This window comes from Ammospiza nelsoni, chromosome 35, assembly GCF_027579445.1.
Source record: "Ammospiza nelsoni isolate bAmmNel1 chromosome 35, bAmmNel1.pri, whole genome shotgun sequence".
Classification (NCBI taxonomy): domain Eukaryota; kingdom Metazoa; phylum Chordata; class Aves; order Passeriformes; family Passerellidae; genus Ammospiza; species Ammospiza nelsoni.
Window position 1 is genome coordinate 924,443 of NC_080667.1, and position 22,556 is coordinate 946,998.

The window sequence follows — 22,556 nt, forward strand, 5'->3', positions numbered from 1 at the left end:
TCTACACAACTTCAACCAAATATAATTTAAACTTAACAGACCCTAATTTAACTTAAACCTAATATAATTTAATCTTAACAGTATTTAATATTTAATGGCACTTAATATATTAACTTAAACTACTTAATAACAGATAAACTTACTATAGAAATAATATATATCATTTACTATAACTTACTTACAGGCCTGATTCTAAAATATTAAGTTAAAATAACTTTGTTCACGTGTTTGCTATAGCATTTCTATATCAAAAAGCACACTCACAACATCTCACTCATACAATCAGTCCAACAGATCTTAACATTTTTAAATTTTTCGAAATATAATTTTAGAGTCTGATGTTCCACCGACTGAGCCATCCGGGCTTCTGATGTTAAAGTCTATGTCAATGCAGGTGATTCTGACAGCATAACTAATGCTGAGCCAAACCGGCCAAAATTTGACCCATGCATACAGTACGCTGATTCCTGTTTCATAGTCTCTGCCAGGAAGAACAAAGGTTCCTTTAACTTTGCTTGTTTACCATCACTGGTTTCTCAATTTCAGCAGGGATCTTTTCCTTTTATTGGCAAAAGTTACATCCATTAGGCTGTTAGGTCCAAGACCGAAGCATCCATTAAGCTGTTAGGTCCAAAACCGAGGCTCTTTGCCAGCTGCAGGGTGGAGAGACGAGCTCTGGCGCTGGAAAAGCACTCTGGTCACTGCTTGCGGAGCGGACGGGCCACCCCTGCTCCGTGCTGCGGGTCATTCCCTCTGCGGCGGCCCCACTCCCTCTGCGGCGGCTCCCTGTGGTGTCGGGTTGGAGACAGGAGAGGGTGCTGATGCTGCAGCGATGACTTCTGTTGGTGCCTGGTCGTCCGAGCGGCATTTTTGGCCCCAATTATTTGATGTTGCAAATGCAGCTGACGCTTGGAGAGGTGCAAGAGCGGCTAACACCTGACTCTGAGAGGATTTTGCCTGTTCTTGCAAGCCTATTCCTGACTGTTTGATCGCGTCTACCACCAAAGCCTGCTGCCCGGTCGGTACGAGAGCCATCCTTTCTAATGCCTCCTCTATAGTCCAATTAGTACCTAGGGTGTTAAGTACTCTCCTAGTAGTAGAATTACAATTTCAGAGAGCACACTCCCTGAGCAATACCCCCCTAAGATATTTTGGCACCTCAGCTCTTTCAATTGCTGCAGCAACCTTATCAATAAAAGAGCCAAATGATTCCTCTCTGCCTTGCTTGATTCCTATATATACAGGTATCCCTTCTGGTTCCTTTACCCTTTCCATCGTGAGTCTGACTAACCTCATTGCCTCCCGGCACTTATCCTGACCTATTAAGGCTTGTGCCTCAGTACGAAGGAAAGGTCCCAGACCCATAAGCTCACTAACAGTGACGCCATGGAGGGGGTCACCCTGCTGCCTTTGAACTGCCACACACTCGTTAACCAGCGCTTGCCAGTGAGCATTAAACAGCAATTGTTGATGTTGGGTAAAGGTTAGTTTAACTATGCTGCGACAATCATTAACAAGAAGGATGCTGGTGTCAAAAATATAGTCGAGCATTTGTTTGGCTGGTTCACTTTTAAAGCCAAACTGACTAACAGTAGCTCGCAATTGAGATAACATTTTCCAGTCAAGAGCAGTGATTGTCGCTTGTATGCCCCCCCCCCCGGCCTGAGGGGTGAAAACAACCGGACAAGCCAGCTCGCTAGCCATGCTTATCAGCTCTTGATCTCCCTTTTCCATGGCATCTTTGGCCAGAGCAGCCCACGCATCCCGTCTATCCCTCGCAATTGTCGCCGCTAGATTGTTTTCCGACTGATTGCTTTTCAGGAACGGAGTATGCGTTTTTGGCCCCGGCTGCTGCGATACAGCAGATACAGGAGACTCAGAGGTGCTCCGTGTAGCCTGGGGCAAAGCGGGCAATAAAGCACCCTGCGGAGCTTGGCTCGTTAAGGGGGGCTGGCTCATTAAGGAAGGCGGCGAAGCAGGTAATGCAGTGCTCTGTGGAGCCTGGCTTATAGCCTGGCTCACAGCTTGGCTCGCAGCCTGGCTCACAGCCTGGCTCGCTGAGGGAGTTGGTGAGGCTGGTAATAAAACCATCCTCGTAGTGGGGCCAAGAGGAGTTCCCGACTCCGGATCAAACTCCCTGTCTTGATCGTACTCTTTGTTACGATCATGAGCGGCAGTAGCCTGGTGGGCAGCCCTTTTTTCAGCCTGAAACTGCAACAGTTCGGTATTAACGACCCGCCATAATTTACCCCACTTCCTAGCAGTTTTATCATCGTCTAACGTAGCCTGCCATAATATATCACCAAATTTACGCCATTCTGACAACTCGTGAACCGTGTGGGGATTTACAAAGATTCCCCTTTCCAAACCATAAGCCAAAAGACCCAGTAATTCTTTCTGTAAGTCTATTCCCTTAATTTGCCTTTTTTGCAAGAAAGTAACAAAAAGTTCATATGTGGCTTGCCTTTCCATAACTATATAAGTGCGCACTTTGCAGCTCCTCAAGGCTTCCGGCTGTACGTATCAGCCAGGCCCGTCTATACGGGCGCCCAGGGCACGGCGCGTCTCGGCGGGTTTTCCTCTGCTTTGTTTATTCGTGCTTATTTGCTGTTCCGGCTGCTTCGGAACCTGAACCAGTCCTCACCTCCCGTGGTGTTTTCAATCCCCGAGGTGTTTGCTATCACGTCCGGGTGTCACCATTTATTGAAGTGAAGGGGAGACGACCATCCTTTAATGCATCGAACTCCGATTTATTGATCGATCAGTCACTTTAAATAACAGTGTTAATTAACTTCATGAATATTCCAAAATCCAGGTTCATGATAGGCTAACAGAGAAAACTCTAACCACTCCTTTTGTTTTACAATACCTATAATTGTTTATTAAAAACAGAACCAGTGTTCCCACTGTGATATGAAAGGTTCCCAAAACTTCCATATCTGTTCCCAGGGTGCCATCTTTTCCCAGAGAGGGTGTTTCGCTTGTTATGGGAAGACTGTCTGAGAACCTTATTGTTTATAAAGTGATACATGAGAGCGTCTAATTGTTTATAGTAATCAGCCTGGGAACTGCTTTTGGAACTGCTTCGCAACTACCTTTTACTGTTCTCTCAATTGTATGCCTTCATGGCCTTTTTCTTTAAGCCATGCTTGAACTAAACTCTCCACAGTAGGTCAAGGCCTTTCCTCTGGGAGAGCTGCCAACACAGAGCCCAGAGCTCAGCCAGGGGGGCATCGCTGCAGGTGCCAGGACAGAGCCATGCACGTGTGTGCCCTCGCCATGCACGATCCACTCACAACTTCTGCTCAGCACTGGCAGCTGTTTGGAGGAGGGTGGGCACTGGCCCAGCTGAAAAAGTCCAGTTGATTTTTTGATTTTACCCGATTTTGCAGAAGCATGACATCCTGAACATGCCATTAAAGAAATGGAGAATTTTTCCATCTGTTAAAGCGTACTTTTTGTTTCTCAAGTGATGCCAAAAGGCAAGACAGAAGGAGGTGTTTCCCCAATGAAGCAGAGGCTGATTCGCAGCCCCTGCTGCAGGAAGGAAGGCCAAGCCAAACACAGGCACGGGCACAGGCTCAGAAGGTAATTGCTGTGCCGGGCTCAGCAGGGCTCAGCCCTTGGCAGGGCTGTGTGCCTGCAGCTCTTCCACTAGGGCCTGCCCTTGCATGGCCTGGCCACAGCCAAAGCTGGAGGTGCCTTTGGAGCTCGTTCACAGCCCCGGGGAAAGGGGACTCGTGCACCAACGTCCCTCCCGCTGCAGCTGCTCCGGAGCTGGCCCTGAGTGCCCAGAGGCCCAAGGCACAGGAGCAGCCCCAAGCGGGAGCCCTGCTGTGAGCCCAGGGCCAGAGCCAGCCTTGGCTCCCAACTGGGCAGGGGCTGCACTGGGTCCTGACAGGGCCTGACTCTGAGCCCCGGGGCTGCGGGAGCTGTCACGGGGCAGGGAGGGCCAGGGCTGGCAGTGGCTGCCCAGGGATGGGTTTGGCCCGTGTCCCTCCGAGCAACGACTGCCCAAGCAGCGGCACAGACCCGGCCTCTCCTCCCAGCCTGCTGGGCTTTGTTGGGTGGCACAGCCTGTGCCAAGGGGCCGCAAGGTGCCTGCAGGCCCCAGCTCTGGGAGAAACGGAGAACGTCCTGCCTGCATCCACCGTGCTGCCGGCTCAGCAGTGCAGCACAACACAGGCTGACACTCCCCATTGCTCCCACAGGTGCAGCTGGAACCACAGCACATATTCCTGATTCCCTGAAGGGCCTTGGAAGGGGTTTCTGTCAGGGAACAGGCTGCTGGCTAGGGTTATTGGCAGGTCTGCTTGTTTTGGAGCTGATCGTCATCTTATGCTCTATCCGACTTTGGACTTGCTGGAAGAGAAAAGGGTGAGTGTTTAGTTCACCTTTCCCTCAAACAGTTTCTTTTAAAATTGTACTGTACATAGGAAACATTGCCAGTGAGGCTGCAGTGTAAGTGTGGCCAGACCTTGATGTTCCAAAGAACTCTGCTGAGGGTTCTGCTGCTGACCAGAGCTTTCATTGGCATCCAAATTGCTGGGCCTTGTCCTGGGGGGCCTGCTGGGGCTGCAGCCAGTGCTGGCTCCCACTGAGGCTGCCTGGCCAAGAGCAGCCCCAGGGGAACAGGGCAGAGGCAAAGCACAGTGGGGAGGAGAAAGAGCAGGGATGAGATTGCCCTTGAACGGTAGGGGAAGGGAGAATGTCGCTTATCGGAGGGAGCCCCACAGAGCGGCTGGAAGGGGTGCCGCCTGATCAAGGACCCCCGAGGAGCGGAGGGAGGGCGTATCAGCTGATGGAGTGTCCTGAGGAGAAGCTGGGGAGAATGGGGGTGTGCGTTGGCGGGGAGGAGCGGCCGTAGCGCTTGCACGGTCTGGTGGTGGGGAGGCCGGCGGGGCTGTCGGAGTAGGCTCAGCCCGGCCGGTGGGCACGGCCAATGCCACCCGCCCGCAGGACCATGGCGCAGTTCTTGTTGGAGACGGACCTGCACGGGCTGCTGAAGCTGGACACGCTGATCCCGAACGCGCCGCCTGCGCGATGGCAGCGCAAGGCCAAGGAGAGCGGCCCCGGGCCCAGCCCCGTCGGCGTGTCACCCATGAAGCCAGCCTGTGGAGAGATTTATTAATAGTTGGTTAGCTGAGAAAGGCCATACTGACATAATGCCGCTGGTTAAACTGAAGGAAGAAAGTCAGCAGTCAGCAAGCTGAAAGGAAAGTGACCTTGCTGCAACATGAGGAGAGGGAGTAGAGATTAGTCCTGAATATATCCTGAGAATATGTGAAAAGTATCAAAAGTAGAACCATAGGAATGCAGAAGTAGGCGTAGGTGCTGATATGTAACTGACCAATCCTGAGCTCAACTTTTGCAATATGTATGAAGCTCATTATTAACTGTATTTAACCCGCCGTACTGATCAATAAAATTGGGCCTGTGATGATCAAATTGATGTCTGGGTCTCCTTCCGTCGACAAATGGTGGAGAATGCGGGCAAAGCCGAATCTCTGCCCTTTTTTCTCGGATTAAAAGAAAAAGGGGATTACGCCACAGTCGAGGAAGTTGGGATTGGGTCCTTGCAGCCGGGACGGTGCCGGCATTTGAAGCACCCTTGAGGTTCGCAACGGTGACTCAAGCCGATACGTGTCCGCCGGAGCCTGGAGAGCTGCAACAGCGCGCGCTGATTAATAGGTATGGATAGGCAAGCGGCATATGATTAATTCACCGCGTATTTAGAGCGGCGAGGGATAAAAGGGATAGATTTAAAAAAGGAGTTACCAGGGTTATTAGCCTATGGCCATGCTAAGGGTATCTTTTCTAATCCTCATACAGTTCATGAGCTAGCAGAGTGGAAGAAGTTTGGGGAAATACTGTGGGATACAGTGTTAGACGATGATAAGTCAGCAAAGAAATTAGGAAAGCTATGGCGGGTGGTGTATAACACGTTACTTCAGCAGGTCTCTAAAAGAAAGGCAGCAGAAAGGGCAACAGAAGCTCATAAGAGGAATATAGGGTATGGTCGTGAGGATGATCCCCTGGCACCTTCTGTAACTAAAATACTTATGCCTAAGGGTCCTCAGCAAAGTGGTGTGGAGGATTTTCCTATAGGCGCAGTGGAACCGTCTGCACCTTTCCTGTCAGAGGGGGAGGGCGAGTCGGATGGTGGGGGTAAGAGTAAACCAGCTTTGGCTCCGCCACCAGCTTCAGGCGGGTTGGATGGTGGGGGTGGGAGCAAGCCAGCTTCACCTCTGCCGCCGCCAGCTTTGCCTCCGCCGCTTCCCCCCAGTGAGCCGGCTCTGGTTACAGCTTCGGCAGGGGGGCTGCTTCCCCCGCCCGAGCCGGCTCCAGCGGGGGGGCCGCTTCTCCCGCACGAGCTGGCTCCACTCGAGTTGCCTCCGGTTTCACTGACAGCTCCAGCGGGGGCGGCTGCTTCTCCGGCGCGGGCCAGCCTCTGCTTCACTGCCTTCCCCGTGCGAAAACTCGGTGTCTGCACCGAAGCGCCAGCAGCATAGCACCCTTAAAGAGGCAGATCCCATCCCAGGGGCACACCGTGATCCATGGGGGGAGATGGCTAAACAGAGGAGGGGAGCTTGGGCTGCTTTGGCGAAAGAAGTAATGCAAATGGGGGATGGTGAAGCGGTGGAAATAGCCTCTAGTCTTGCATGTCCAGTAACATACACACCACAGTATGATGCACAGGGGAACCTTACGCATAATATAGCAGAATATACTCCCTTAGATTGGAAGCTGTTAACTCAGCTACGTTCCATGGTTAGTCAGTTTGGAGTAAAAAGTGAACCTGTTAGGCAAATGCTAGATTATCTTTTTAATACTCAGGTTTTATGTCCTAATGATTTAAGAGGAATAGTTTGGTTGATATTCACTCAACATCAGCAGTTATTGTTTAACGCACATTGGCACGCATTGGTAAATGAGTCAGTTGCTGTAAAACGAGCCCAGGGAGACCCATTGCATGGAGTGACAGTCGAGGAGCTGATGGGCTTAGGGGCATATTTGCGTACAGAGGCACAGATGATATCGGGACCAGATAAACTTAGATAGTCTATGAGGTTAGTGCGTGCTGCAATAGACATGGTTAAAGAGCCAGGAGGGTTAACGGCTTATATGGGTATTAAGCAAGGAAGGGAAGAATCATTTGGAAATTTTATTGATAGAGCAGCTACTGCCATAGATTGGGCTGGTGTTGCAGACTACAAGAAGGGGGCGCTATTGAAGCAGTGTGCCTTGCAAAATAGCAATCCAGCAACCCAGAGAGTGTTTGCTACTTTAGGGGCAAATTGGACTATTGAGGAAGCATTAGAACGAATGGCATTAATGCCAACAGCTTCACAGGCATTTATAGCAGAAGCCTTAAAGCAATTAGGATTGGGGTTGCAAAAGCAAGCAGAGTCAACTCAAAATCAGGTGTTAGCTGCTCTTGCTCCTCTCCGAAGCGGCTCATTGGCAGTCACGCAAGGAGGTTCACAACCATTTATCAAGTGTTACCGATGCGGCAACAAAGGACACACACGCCGAACGTGCCGAGCGACTGGTGTATGGTGTCAACACTGCCGATCCAGCTCCCACAATACTACGGCTTGTAGGCGCCGGTCGGGAAACCATCCACGGAGCGCGCATCTCGGGGGCCGCGCCCAGACACAAGTTGCCGCCGTGACATCGGAGACACCAGCAGCTGCCGTGACATCGCTGCCACCTCCTGTCTGCAACCCGCAACAACAGGGAGCCTCGGCTTGGATTTATCAGCAGCAGTAGACGTCACACTAATGACGAACCGGCCTGAGAGGATACCCACTGGAGTAAGGGGCCCTCTTATATTAAATGGACAAATATGTGGAGCATTATTGATGGGACGTTCCTCTACAACCATGTTGGGATTATTTGTTTTGACTGGTGTTATCGATGCAGACTTTACAGGGAAAATACAAATCATGGTTTACACCCTTTATCCTCCGATTAAAATTACAAAAGGACAACGCATCGCACAATTGGTACCACTATCACAAATGACATCGGGAATACAATCATTTACTGGAAAAACACGGGATGAAAAAGGTTTTGGCTCTACTGGTGTTACACTTTTAACTGTGGATTTACAAAATGGACCAAAGCAAAAGGTTGAAATTACTTATGGGCATCAAAGCATAACCCTTTATGGATTATTGGATACAGGAGCAGATACCAGCATCATTTCTCCAGAAGCGTGGCCACAACATTGGCCCCTATTCCCATCATCAAACATGCTGACAGGAGTGGGAGGATTTACATTGGGAAGTAGATCGCCGTCTTTGTCTGTGTGCATTGAGAATCAACAAATATCTGCTGTGTTTTCAATTGTTCAACTGCCTCCTACAGTTTCCTGCTTAATTGGAAGGGACATTTTAACACAATTGGGAATGGTGTTGACTAATCAGCACCCTTTGGGGTAATTGCCATTGCTTGGACTTTCCCCATTCCACTCACCTGGAAAACGGATACACCGGTGATGGTTAAGCAATGGCCATTAAAAGGGGAGAGTCTTATGCATGCCCATGAATTGGTGCAGGAACAATAGACAAAAGGGCACCTACGACTATCCACAAGCACTTGGAATACACCTATTTTTGTAATCAAAAAGAAATCAGGGAAATATCGTTTGATACATGATTTGAGGGCTGTGAATGACCAAATGGAACCAATGGGAGCCTTACAGCCTGGTCTTCCAAATCCAGCTATGATTCCAGAACACTGGCCACTTTTAATTATTGACATAAAGGATTGTTTTTTCACTATTGGCCTGCATCCTGATGATATGAAGAGATTTGCTTTTACTTTGCCAGCAATAAATCGTGGAGAACCGGATAAACGGTTTGAATGGACGTCTCTTCCGCAGGGCATGCGCAACTCCCCCACTTTATGTCAGCTTTATGTTGATGCTGCATTACAGCCACTACGTCGCAAATGGCCAGCAACTATAATATATCATTACATGGACGATATTTTGTTTGCACAGCAACAGCCATTCTCCTCTTTACAGATTAACATCATTAAAAATACTCTTGCTGCATATTCACTTGTTATTGCTACAGAGAAAATTCAGACTACAAGGCCCTGGAAATATTTGGGATGGACTCTGACGGATCAAATAGTAATACCACAAAAATTGGTATTACAATTGGACATTAAAACTCTACATGATGCACAGAAGTTGCTGGGAGACTTACAGTGGCTGAAGCCTATTGTGGGAATACCAAATCATTTATTAGAAACCCTACGGGATTTGTTAAAAGGCGTGGACCCTACTACTCCTGTACACCTGACAAAGGAGCATCATCTTGCTTTGCAGCAAATGAGTAACTGTGTACAGCAAGGGTATGTGTCTCGTCGACAACTCGACCACCCCATTGACCTTATTATTTGGATTAGCCCTTGCCACTTGCTTGGTGCTCTCTCTCAGTTGCAAAAGAAAACGGGGGACATACGGGTGTTGGAATGGTTATCACCGCCACTACAGCATAAGAAAACAATATCTTCAAAAATTGAACAATTGGCTGCATTAATCAAAAAGGGGCGTCTCAGAATTCTTGAAGTGGATGGTAGAGAACCTGCTACTATTAGATTGCCTATGGAAAAGGAAACCTTGGACTGGTACTTGATTAATTCAAAGAATTTACAGGAAGCATTATTGATGTCACCTGCTAAAGTAGAGACTAGTAAATTAGTGCCTAGAGTTTTGCAATGGATGACAGAATGGAACTGGATCACTCGACCTTTGAGAGAAGAACGCCCCATAGAAGGAGCTATTACAGCTTTTACGGATGCAGGAAAGAAATCAAGGCGTGCTGCTGTTACCTGGCAAGAAAAGGGACAATGGAAGCATCAACTCCTCACAGCAGACCCTGCAGATAGCTTACAAACTTTGGAATTGTTAGCAGTAGTATGGGCGGTGTCCAACTTACAGGAGCCTTTAAATGTGGTCACAGACTCTATGTATGTTGCAGGAGTAGTCAAACGAATAGAGGAAGCAGCAATTAAGGAAGTGAATAATAAACAACTGTATGAGTTACTGATACAGTTAAGGAAGGCTTTACAAGAAAGAAATGCAGCATATTCTGTGATTCATATTAGGAGTCATAAGTGGTCAGAAGGTTTAGGAGAAGGGAATGAACGTGCAGATAAATTGGTTACTCTACCCATTGATAATTCTTGTCCTATTGACAAGCACACATTGGCCAGAGAAGCACATAGTAGATATCATCAAAATGCAAGAGGTTTAGCAAAACACTTTGAGCTGAGTTTATCAGAAGCCAAGGCCATTGTCAGAGCATGTCCAATATGTAGTTATCATAATGGTGGAATAGGTCTAGGCATCGGGGTTAATCCTCGAGGTTTAGAAATAAATGAGAAATGGCAAATGGATGTTACACACATAGCCAGATTTGGTAAAGTCAAGCATGTGCACGTCACCATAGATACATATAGTCATTACATATGGGCTACGGCTCAGGCAGGAGAGAAAGCTATACATGTTATCAGACACCTGTTAAGTTGTTTCGCTGTTATGGGAGTTCCAAAGAGTATTAAAACCAATAATGGTCCAGCTTATGTGAGTGCTAAGGGTCGGAAATTTTTGAATCAGTGGTCTGTTAAGCACGTGACAGGTATTCCACACTCTCCTACTGGACAGGCAATAGTGGAAAGAGCAAACGGTACCCTTAAGCAGTATATTGAAAAACATCAAGATTTGGCAGATCCACAAGCATGTTTGGCTAAGGTTTTGTATGTGATTAACCATTTGTGCATTTTTGGGGAAGATGATACCCCTCCTGCAATGAAACATCATCCAAGGTCAGGTCAGGAAAATACTAAGGAAACAGAGGTCTGGGTTAAGTATAAGAACCCGAGTACAGGATTATGGGAAAAACCTGCAAAAGTGTTATATTGTGGTCGGGGGTATCTTTGTGTTTCCTCACCTACAGGACCTTTGTGGGTGCCTGCTAAGTGGACTAAACCTGTTTTTGATGCAGCCTCTGGTGGATCGCCTCACTGAGGAGGACAGGGAGTGACTGGGGAAGAAACTGCTTCTAGTCCTACAACCACTACTGTTACAATTGAAGGGGTACTCAAAAGCGGTGGACAGAGCACTGACACGTCACTATCGGACAGCCCAGAAGCTGATTGGTTTTATTGACTCATTATCAACTTTTCGCTTAACGTATCCAGCGAAACTACATTGCCTTGACTGTCACAATCCACATTGTGCTGCCTGGATAACTCTACGTTTTGGGGGTTGTGAAAGAACTTTTTGGATAGAACAATCATTATTGTGGGATTTGTGGTGTCATACTTGTGAACACGAGCACACGTGGGGTAAAAGTTAGCAAGATGAATTAAGGAGACAAACAGGGCAAAATGCATATATAGCTTTAAATCTTTATGAGTCTCCTGAACAGAAAATTCTTGCTTATTATCGATGGGAGGTACAATGTATTGTGAATAGAATTAAGGTTCAAAGTAAACCACGTATAGTTTCTATAAGGTGTAGGAAATTAGTGCCTTTAACACAGCATTCAATTGTAGGACCCTTCAAAGGGGATCCTGATAGAGCATTAGATTGCTGCATTGACAAGTTGCAAAAATTGAGTTTGCAAGTGGCAGGACCAGTGAAATCAGGAGCAGCAAGATTGAAGACAGATAAGAAAAAGAAGGCAAAAAGGGAACGATCTCATTTGAGTAAGGATATCAGTGATTGCTAATTAATTTTCTATGATTAGAACAATTTTACAGTTATGGGACCTCGGGAAGATATAGTTGTTGAGGAAGATAACGAACAAAAACTACGGTTACGAAATAAGATACGCCTTGTATTAAAAAAAGAGCTTGAACTATTAGCTTCATATAGTAAAAAAGCTGAAGAGGCTTTACGATCACCACCATTGAATTGGTTACATTGGATTGAAGAACCAGACTTTTTTACTGGTCCTTACTTACATTCACTTCCTTGTTATGTTTGCAAAAAGGATAAAGATAAGTGCTATGCATGGGTAGCGTTGCATTGTGCAGATTGTAATCAGGTTTATTGGTATTCACAGAGGTCATTGGGATATTTATGGTGTGCACCTTGTTTTGGAAGGTGGATTCGAAATTTTATCTGGGTTAGAGCTCTTGAACAAAGTACTGGCCTGCCAGGACGGACAGGATTACAGCTTTTTGAGAGTGCAGAACAAGTGGTTATAGCATATCTTAGATGGAAGTTGCAGGAAAACCTTAGAATATTTGAAATTAATAAAGCCTCACGCATCATAGCAGCTCGCTGTAAAGCTGATTTGCCTTCAAACTTATCTCATGCTATACTTGTGAGCAAGGATGCTGATTTAGAATTAGATCAGTATATTCGAAAATTGACTCAGCCTTACAATAGACAATCTAGCAAACCAGGGGAAAGACAGCGAAGAAAAGAAAAAACAAAGCAAGCAGAAGGAAGGAAAAGAGAAGCAAAGTAAGCAGAAAGAAAAATGAGGTTTGTTCTTGTTATACTGCTCAATGCTGTAGCAAGTGAAGCAGTAGGAATAACACACTTTAGTCAACCAAGGCAAAATTTATGGGTGACACTTGCTAATCAAACTAACCAATCATCACTTTGTCTTAGTCTTGGAGGAGCAACTAACCCATTTTGAACATGCCTGGTGGGACTTCCGGTATGGTCTCCTGGAGAATTTTGCAGTTTGATAAACAATCAAACCTTATGTATGTCTAACATGTCAAACATCACATTGCCAGTGCAACAAGGGTATACTGCAGGTCAGAGTGATGGCTATCGTCAATGCTTACTAATCCAATCACTTAACACCTCTTTGCATTCTCCTCCTGAGGAATTGAATCTTTTTGGAAGTTCAAACACCAGTATATCTAACACTACAACTGGCGGATGGTTTAGCTTCAAATTTTTGGGTGCTCAGAATTTTAACCAACCTAAAGAAACATGGGCCACCCTAGATTCATCCCTGAATGTGAGTGAATTCTCTCCACAGCATTACAGTCAATGTAACAGCACAAATATCACAGCACCAATGAAATTACCCACAGGAATATTTTTGATTTGTGGAGACAGGGCGTGGAATGGTATACCAGCTAAGCCACATGGTGGACCCTGTTTTTTGGGAAAATTGTCACTGTTTCATCCTAATGTGTCCTTGCTAATGCAGCTGAGTCAAAATTCAAACAGAAAAAAATGTAGCATACATGACTTAGACTGCAGCAAGATAGGAGATCCACGGTTTTGGGGCACATTCAAACAGGTGGTGGTTTCAACTATCTTGCCAGGAGGATCTGCCAATAAAGCCATGAATTTAGCAAAACAATTAGGATGCTGGGCAAGGGATGAGCTGAACAAGACATCACAAATTCTAGACATGCTAACTGCAGATGTGCAAAGTGTTAACCATGCTGTTTTGCAAAATAGAGCTGCTGTAGATTTTTTGCTCTTAGCACAAGGGCATGGATGTGAAGAGTTCGAGGGAATGTGTTGCATGAATCTGTCTGATCATTCGGTGTCCATTCACACTAAGATAAAAGAATTGCAACAGGGACTTCACAAACTTAAGGAAGAAGACGGTTTAGGAATTGACGAATGGTTTAAAGGCCTAGGACTTGGACCGTGGCTGAGGAACCTTGTGATCTATGCTATAGGCCTGCTGGGTGTAATCTTACTGTTTTTGCTTATTTTGCCTTGTATCTTTAACTGTATTCAAAACATGGCCAGCCGAACAATAGCAAAAACATGGCAAACTAATCTCCTTGCTCAAGAAGAAAACGGGGGAAATGTGGAGAGATGTATTAATAGTTGGTTAGCTGAGAAAGGCCATACTGACATAATGCCGCTGGTTAAACTGAAGGAAGAAAGTCAGCAGTCAGCAAGCTGAAAGGAAAGGTCAGCAGTGACCTTGCTGCAACATGAGGAAAGGGAGTAGAGATTAGTCCTGAATATATCCTGAGAATATGTGAAAAGTATCAAAAGTAGAACCATAGGAATGCAGAAGTAGGCGTAGGTGCTGATATGTAACTGACCAATCCTGAGCTCAACTTTTGCAATATGTATGAAGCTCATTATTAACTGTATTTAACCCGCCGTACTGATCAATAAAATTGGGCCTGTGATGATCAAATTGATGTCTGGGTCTCCTTCCGTCGACACCGGCCAGTCACTCCCACAGCTCCAGCAGGACACCGTCCAAGACACCCAGTGAGCACCGGCCCCCAGCGGCAGAGGTTGAGTGTGGGAGCCTCGCCCAGGCTGCTTGTCTGTAGCCATGGGGCTCTGGGCTCCCTGTCATGCTGCCCCACCGGCTTCTGATCAGGCAGGAGGAGGTGGGCTCTGCTCCTCTCAGCCACCCACCTCCTTGCCAGGATGAGGGGCAGAGCTCTGAGCACTGGGGCTGGCGAGCTGCTGTTCGCCCAGCTGAGCCTTGCTGGCACAGCTGTATGCTTAGACGAGTGTGGGTGGGACTGTCAGCTGACAGCTTTACATCCTGTGAGCGTTTTTGTATCTTCCCCTTATCTCTGGACTCTGGAATTGTTGCACTAGACCCGAGGAGCTGCTCCACACAGTCCCTAACCAACTTGGTGGCAGGGAGGAAAATATAAGTTAGTTGTGACTGGGTGGCATGAGACCTCAGAGTCCTACTTGTCTGGTGGGTGTGATGTGGAAGAGTGTTGGGTTTGCTCCCGTGAAAGGTCTAATACAGGCTTTTAAATAGCTGTAAGACAATATTTTCATATGTTAATGCAGGTAAATCTGGATCCAAAATTCAAAGCACCCCAACAAAGGCTGGGGGGGATCACTACATTCCCAACCGCAGCACTATGCAGATGGAGATGGCAAATTTCCTCCTAACCAAAGAGAATGACCCTGCTGAGGATTCCCCTACCAAGAACGTGAGCATGTTGCTAAGTTACAATTACTTCAACAACCGCTACTCCTTCCTGCCCCTTTACAGAGCAGTAAACTATAGGTTCTATCAGGTGGGCACACAGGACTGACAAGTCTCAGCCATCACTACTTGCAGCTCTGGGCTTCAGAAGCCTAGGATGAGACTGAAGCTGTAGAGACTGCCATGCACTCTAAGCCTATGCTGCTTCTGGAAGCAAAATTTAGCTTTTGACTAATGAGGCTTTAAAATGTAGCAGGCAACAAAACCACAAAGCTGTAAGCCTGTGCAAAGTGAAACTGCTGGTGGTAGCTATTCTAGGACAATGTCTCCACAGGGAACACTTCTGGAATGTTTTACACTGTGTTCTGAAATCTGTTTATGAAGCATTTGGTCGCTTTGTGGCTGTGGCTTTTCCCACTGGCAATGACACTGAATTTGCCGTTGTGTGAAAATGTGAGCAGGACGATGTATGAAAGTCTGAGGAAAAACTGCTTTGACCTGCCTCTGTGTGACTGACCCTTGCAGCACAGTCAAACATCTTCAGATTCTAAGAGAAGGGGACTTAGGTGTCTGTTTAAATTGCAGTGTGGGAATTGTTTTAAATGCATTGCACTGAGGGTGATTTGTCTCTGTAGGAGCAACAGAAAGCCTCGGCAGTGAATCTGAATGGCTTTGATGTAGAAGAGGCAAAGATCCTCCACCTCAGTGGAAAACCACAGAATGCTCCAGAAGGTATGATACAGAGTCTGTGTGAGCTGAATCAGCAGGAGATCAGGTCAGGGGAACAGCAACACAGAGGCTCTGTGTGTGGTCACAGGAGAAATCAACTGGTTTCTGAGAGCTGTACAGGCTGGAGTCTCCTTTCTTAAGGTTCCTGAGGTCGAGGGAGGCTATAACAGTTACAGTGAATTTATTTAGGAGAGTTGCTATGACTGCCAGTTCGTCACCTGTTACAAGGCTTGCAAGGGGCTTCAGGGTGAAGAGAGAGATGAGAATCTTGACCTCATGTTCAGAAGGCTTGATTTATTATTTTATGATATATATTACATTATTACTATACTAAAAGAAATAGAAGGAAAGTTCTCAGAAGCTAGCTAAGAATAGAAGAAGAATGAATAAACAAAGTTCTGTGTCTCAGAAGTCTGTAAGAGCACCAAACTCTGCTCTGCACTTTCTAGCTTAAACTGCAACTAAATATAATGGGATACAAAAACCCAAGTGTTTGTTAAATTTGTTTCCATGAATGAGGAAATTGTAGCTCACCCCTATTCAGCAGTTCATACTGCCTGTGATTTTAGTGCACTGCAGGCTTGTGAGTGTTTCTCTTAGGACTTTATTTTCACTCCAAGGATTCCTAGTTGAGTGAGCAGCACTCAGCTGGGAGGAAACTAACTCAGGTCAACAAACCTGTTCCCCTGCACACAGGCTATCAGAATAACCTGAAAGTGCTCTACAGTCAGAAAATGGCACCTGGATACAGCAGGAAGAATAGCAGATATATTCCCTCAAAGCCAGAACGGGTCTTGGATGCACCAGAGATGTTCAACGACTACTGTAAGTAGGCTACAGGGTTGAGCGCTGGGCATCCAGAACATTCTGCACTGGATTGCTGTTCCTAGGACAGTGTAACTGGGCTGTCTGTATTATTTGGTGTACCCAGGCTAGCACAGATCATTTCTGGAGTGTCCCTGTGTGGCCTTACAGGGACAGTGGTCTAGGGCACTGTGTAGGTGCCTTGGAGCAGGGTACCTGGCCCCAGCAGCTGGGCATAGTGACACTCAGAAGGCTGCCCCTCACCCGTACGTGTGTGTGTGCACATGTGCACCCGCACCTGCTGCATCAGCAGGGGTGAAGGGCACGGCTCCCTAGCCAAGCATGGTGTGACCTGCATTGCTCTTTCAAAATGTAGATCTGAATCTCATAGACTGGAGCTCCCAGAACTTCCTGGCAGTGGCTCTGGACAACACTGTTTATCTGTGGAATCATGCTACTAGGGAGATTATCCCCCTGCTGCAGATGGAGCATCCAGATGTTTACATTTCCTCTGTGTCATGGATTAAAGATGGAGACTACCTTGCTGTTGGCACAAGTAGTGCTGAGGTTCAGGTGAATGTAGGAGTAAAACTAGAGGTGTTTTCAAGGGATTGACAGAACTGTGGGGCCTGGGGACAAAACCTTGGCTGGCAGAGGAAGGATGCCATGCACCTGACTTGTCTTCCCTGGTGTGGGGTGGAACTGCCCAGTGTGCAAGGCAGCGTTTGGTTTGGGGGTTTTCTGGTAAGTAGTGTAACCTTCCGTGCTATAGTCATGAGGTACACATTTTCTCTGTTCCCTTACTGAGTAAGCTGAGAGAGCCTGTGCAGTGAGGTTCCTAGGGCATAGAAACAGGACTGGGTTTCTTCCGAAGAGCATTTTGCTTTGTCTCTCCAGCTATGGGACGTTGAGCAGCAGAAACGTCTCCGAACCATGACCAGCCATTGTGGCCATGTGGGAACCCTCAGCTGGAGCAGCTGCATCCTCTCCAGGTAAAGCAGTGGGTCAAGGGCAGTTTCCAGTTGCTGCAAACTCCTATCCATCAATCTATGTGTGGCATGGGTTAGGGATGGCAGAGAGAAGTTTGTCCTGGCTTGGGATCCTTACTCAGCCTTATCTATTGGGGCTGTGAGGAGAAGGCCTCTTTCCTGTATTGCAATTTGTCCTGAAGTTGTAAAGAGCTTGTGTGGGTGTTTCACTCACACCAACAGACCTGTGTTGCTAGTAACACTGGTTGAAACCCAGTGGCAGGTATAGCAGTCTTGCAACAACAAAAATAGATTTGGGTGAAAATGTGCAGCCTGACCCTGCAAGCCTTCTCTCTGCAGTGGTGCACGGACTGGGCACATCCATCACCACGATGTCCGAGTGGCTGAGCATCACGTGGCCACCCTTGCTGGCCACACACACGAGGTGTGCGGACTCAAATGGTCTCTGGATGGCCGCTACCTGGCCAGTGGTGGCAATGACAGTCTGGTGAACATTTGGCCATGCACCCAAGGTGGGGGTGGTGACTTTGCTCCTCTACAGACCTTCACTTAGCACCAGGGTGCTGTCAAGGTGAGCATAGAGCTGCCACGGGCGGATATGTGTGTGCAAGGCAGGCATGCAGCACTGGCTGGGTGCAGGTTGCCTCTTGTATGTTTTAAAATGAACTCTCCTCACTCAGGCTGTGGCGTGGTGCCCATGGCAGATGAATGTTCTAGCCACTGGAGGTGGCACTAGAGACAGACATATCCGCATCTGGAAGATGTGTTCTGGCGCCTGCCTCAGTGCTGTTGATACCCGTTCCCAGGTGAGAGATGAACATCAGCTTGGAGACAAACACCTTCTGGCAGCACACCTACACAGAGCTGCTGGCTCCTCAGGCCCAGAGGCACAGGGAAGGAGGGGGACCATGCTTGCCTCCGAGTGGTGAGCATCAGCACAAGGACCTCGTCTCACCTGTGTTACTGCCTCTTTGCAGGTATCTTCTATCCTATGGTCCACAAAGTACAAGGAGCTCATTTCAGCCCATGGCTTTGCACAGAATCAGCTGGTTATGTGGAAGTATCCAACAATGACCAAGGTTGCAGAGCTGCAAGGTAGGTGGACAGGGCCTGGGTGGGAGGTGCTTTTACAGGTTGAAGACAGCTGCCCTCCTTGGTTTGAGCCTGCAGCATCACTGATACAGGACAGTATCTGGGGCCATGCTGCTAGGAGTAAAGCATGCCCACAGGGCTGTGGAAGAGATACCATTGATCCAAGTGTATGCTTGGGGTCTGAAATCATGCTGCCACAGCCACTGGGGGGACAGCTATGCAAGCTGGCAGGGCTCATGGGAGCATACAGGAGTAAATGTGCATGTGCTGATCAGCTCAGCCCAGATTGCACATTCCTTCTCATCCTCAGGTCATACTGATAGAATCTTGAACCTGACCATGAGCCCTGATGGTACAGCAGTGGCCTCAGCAGCTGCTGATGAAACACTGCGGCTCTGGCGCTGTTTTGAGATGGATCCCATAAAGAAGAAGAAGAAAGAGAAGGCAAACAGTGCCAAAAGCAGTGTTCTTCACCAGAGCATCTGCTGAGAGCACGGGATTGTTGTGGGGAGGGGGATATTTGGTTTACACACTGTGCAGTATTTTAAATGCTAATGAACTGCTTAACTGGACTTTTTCTTAATGGAGTCTGATGGAAGAAAAAGCCATGGCTCCTAAACCCAAGTCTACTGAAGTGAAGGGGAGACGACCATCCTTTAATGCATCGAACTCCTATTTATTGATCTATCAGCCACTTTATCCAATAGCGTTAATTAACTTCATGCATATTCCAAAATCCAGGTTCACGATAGGCTAACAGAGAAAACTCTAACCACTCCTTTTGTTTTACAATACCTATAATTGTTTATTAAAAACAGAACCAGTGTTCCCACTGTGATATGAAAGGTTCCCAAAACTTCCATATCTGTTCCCAGGGTGCCATCTTTTCCCAGAGAGGGTGTTTCGCTTGTTATGGGAAGACTGTCTGAGAACCTTATTGTTTATAAAGTGATACATGAGAGCGTCTAATTGTTTATAGTAATCAGCCTGGGAACTGCTTTTGGAACTGCTTCGCAACTACCTTTTATTGTTCTCTCAACTGTATGCCTTCATGGCCTTTTTCTTTAAGCCATGCTTGAACTAAACTCTCCACACAAGTCCTTCTCCCTGAGGCTGGGGATCTGGGCAAGGAGTGGAGACCTAGGTCTTAAGGGCCAGTTTACAGGCTCCTGAGCTTAGCACAGCCTAGCAGAAGGATGCTGTGCAAGGGCTGTACTTCTGTTTCTGTGCCAGCTAAGATAGATATGTCACCTGCCCCATCTAGATGCTGACTACAAGCACAGCAGCTCCACCACAGGCTCAACTGAAAGCACAGCATGACTGTGGCCTCAGTTTGTGTTGTCCTGGCCTGTCTCAGAAGCCCAGGGACACCTTCCTAAGGCTCTGCAGGCAGATCTCAGTTTGTCTTGTTAGCTACAGGCAGCCATCACTGCCTGCCTATGGTGCTGGAGTAGAATAGCTGTTGGAAAAAAAAGGAGGGAGGGAAATATAGAGCAACAGCTGTAATCACCCCAAAGTCTGGAAAGGGGCTGGCTCTGGCATAAAGCCTGATGCAAAACAAAAGGTTAGCTTACATTGCCACAGCCAGCCTGGATGTCATGCAAGAGCCATGCAAAGCACCACCAACCCTGTGCTCAGCCTTCAGTCACGTATTCTTCCAACAACTCTGATCTCCCTTCCCCTCCTGCTGACAGGAGACCCTGGTGCCTCACTGAGGCTTCATGCAGGGGAGCAAGCACCAGGGCTCAGCTGACATTTATTGGAGCTTGACTCCCCTACACTTGGAAAAATGTCTTTTTTCCAGGCTGAACTGTGCTGGAGCAAGTTGCAGGAAATATACTTGAGCCCTTACCTGACCAACAACCAGCTCAGTAATGCTGCTTTGCACGGTGGAGCCGCAGTGTCTGAGGTTGTGGGGCTGCACCAGACCCATCAAGCCTGTCCTTCAGCTGCACCAGCATTGCCAGGGGCTGCTGGGGACACTGCACAGCTGATAAGCACCTTGGCCTGTACAAAGCAGCTCCACCAAGCCTGTGCCTCCCATCAGCCCTCAGTGATTAGCTGAGGGTGGATTATTAACTCTTTTCACCTTTCCCTCAGCACAGTACCACACTGTGCCTAGCACCAGCTCTGCCTCCTGAGCCTTACAGCAGCTGGAACCTTCAAATGTTCCGACTTGTGCTCTGCCAAGGCCAGTGAGTGTGTAACCACACCCACCAGAGCACCCCCCCCACACACACACATAAAGCTGATATGGGGGCCAGAGTCTCAAAAAACAGCCACTGAGCCAGCACCTTCCCAGCAGTGCTGCTGGTGCATCCCCATTTGGCCACTTGGGAAAGATCAGGAGGCCCAAGAATGGAGCTCTCCCTCAGACACAAATCCTTGGGCCACAGCTATCTCTAAAGGGGAAGCAGGCAGGAACCCAGATGCAAGGCTGGGCTCTTCCACAGAGCTGTGCTGTTGTTGTAGGAGCCCTGCCCCACAGCCCTGCACTTGGTGCTGGGAGTTAGCACAGACTTGCCCTGTAGGGCCACAGCTGATTAGGCCTTCCCTGGTCCCTGACCTGGAAGGAAAGCTTTATATGCCAAAAAGTTCCTGTCGTTTTTGCAGTCCCATGTAAGAGCAGCTCAGCTTTCTCACAGACTCGTTCTTTCTCCTTGGCACATGCCCCACACCCAGATGCTGTGCATTACACAGCCCTTAGAGGACCTCTGAGCATTACTAGAGGGTAATAATACTGCAGGGTCTTTGACCCCATGCTGGTCTCTTACAGTCCTGGAGTGAGGAGGAGCAGAGGAAGGAAGTGGGCACTGATCCAGCAGGCCCAGTAAACACAGCCCTATAAGGTGTGAATTCAGTTCACAGCATGACAGCATATTAATTACCAAGTGCCATGGCCAGCCCATAGAAGAGCACAGCTAACAGTGTTATGAATAAGAAGCTTGACTAGGCCAATACTCAAGGAGCAATCAATTTATTAATTAATATGGTAAAGTATGAGCAATACAGCGCTGGGTACGGTGGGGGAAGTTTTCCCTCCAACTGCACACTGATAGTTGATGGTTATAGGTATTTATAGGGGTACCCATCAGTTTTTTTCAGCAGTTTCTATTTCCAATCTTTTACTCAATCAGCAATTTTTATTCCAAATTATTACATCACAATTCTATACACTATTGTGATTTTAATTTCTCAGGATGTATCTCAAAGGAGTATCCCCAGATGGTGACGGTCCAGTTTCCAAAAGAAGAAAGACGAATCCCATCTGGTGGGGTCCAGCTCCCCAGATGAGTGCCCACCTTTTAATTGCAGAGACTATAAATCTCGTAACAGGGATGTCCAGCTTCCCTTTGGTGGAAACCATAAACCCTTGAGGTGATGCTCATCTTCCTTTCTCAAGCTGTTTTTCTCTGCTTCAGTAAGGTGTGAGATAAGCATATTTCCTTTATATATATTCCAAAGCTACAGTTTCAAGGATACAAGTAATATTCTAAAATTATACTTCAAAAGGTTATTATTGCAGAGCTCTTTATGGATTAAATGCAAGCAAAACACAACATCTTTAAAACCTTAATTCCAATACTCCTAAATCATCTAGGGTTAATTGCAAACAAAAGATAGATTCAAAGGCCTTTTTCCATGCTTTATTCTCCTCAGTTATTATTAGAATTCACAGCTCTCCCATTGTCAGGGTCCACACATTTTGCATTCACAAATACACATGTCACCTGTTTGTACCTGACACGAAACACAGCCTTGCATCTCACAGCCAAGAAAATGCACTCCTTGCTCTTCTGACACAGCTCTCTCTGTTCATGATGTGGGGCAGCGAGTGCTGATGATGTGCAGGAGTTGATGCAAGGGACAGGGATGGAGATGCAGCAGGCACAGTGCCAAGCTGACAGAGGGATGATCTCTGGCAGTGGCACTGAAGGAGAAGAGTTTGCAGGCAGCACAGAAAATGGCTCTTTGTTTCATGTCTTCTTTCAGTGCTGCTAAGAATGTAGCCTGG

The 22,556-nt window shown here is 47.3% G+C and overlaps 1 pseudogene; it reads left to right on the top strand.

The window, feature by feature from the left end:
- The first annotated feature begins 4,963 nt into the window (after nt 1-4,963).
- Nucleotides 4,964-19,030, top strand: LOC132086021 (cell division cycle protein 20 homolog; annotated as a pseudogene).
- Nucleotides 19,031-22,556: the final 3,526 nt, after the last annotated feature.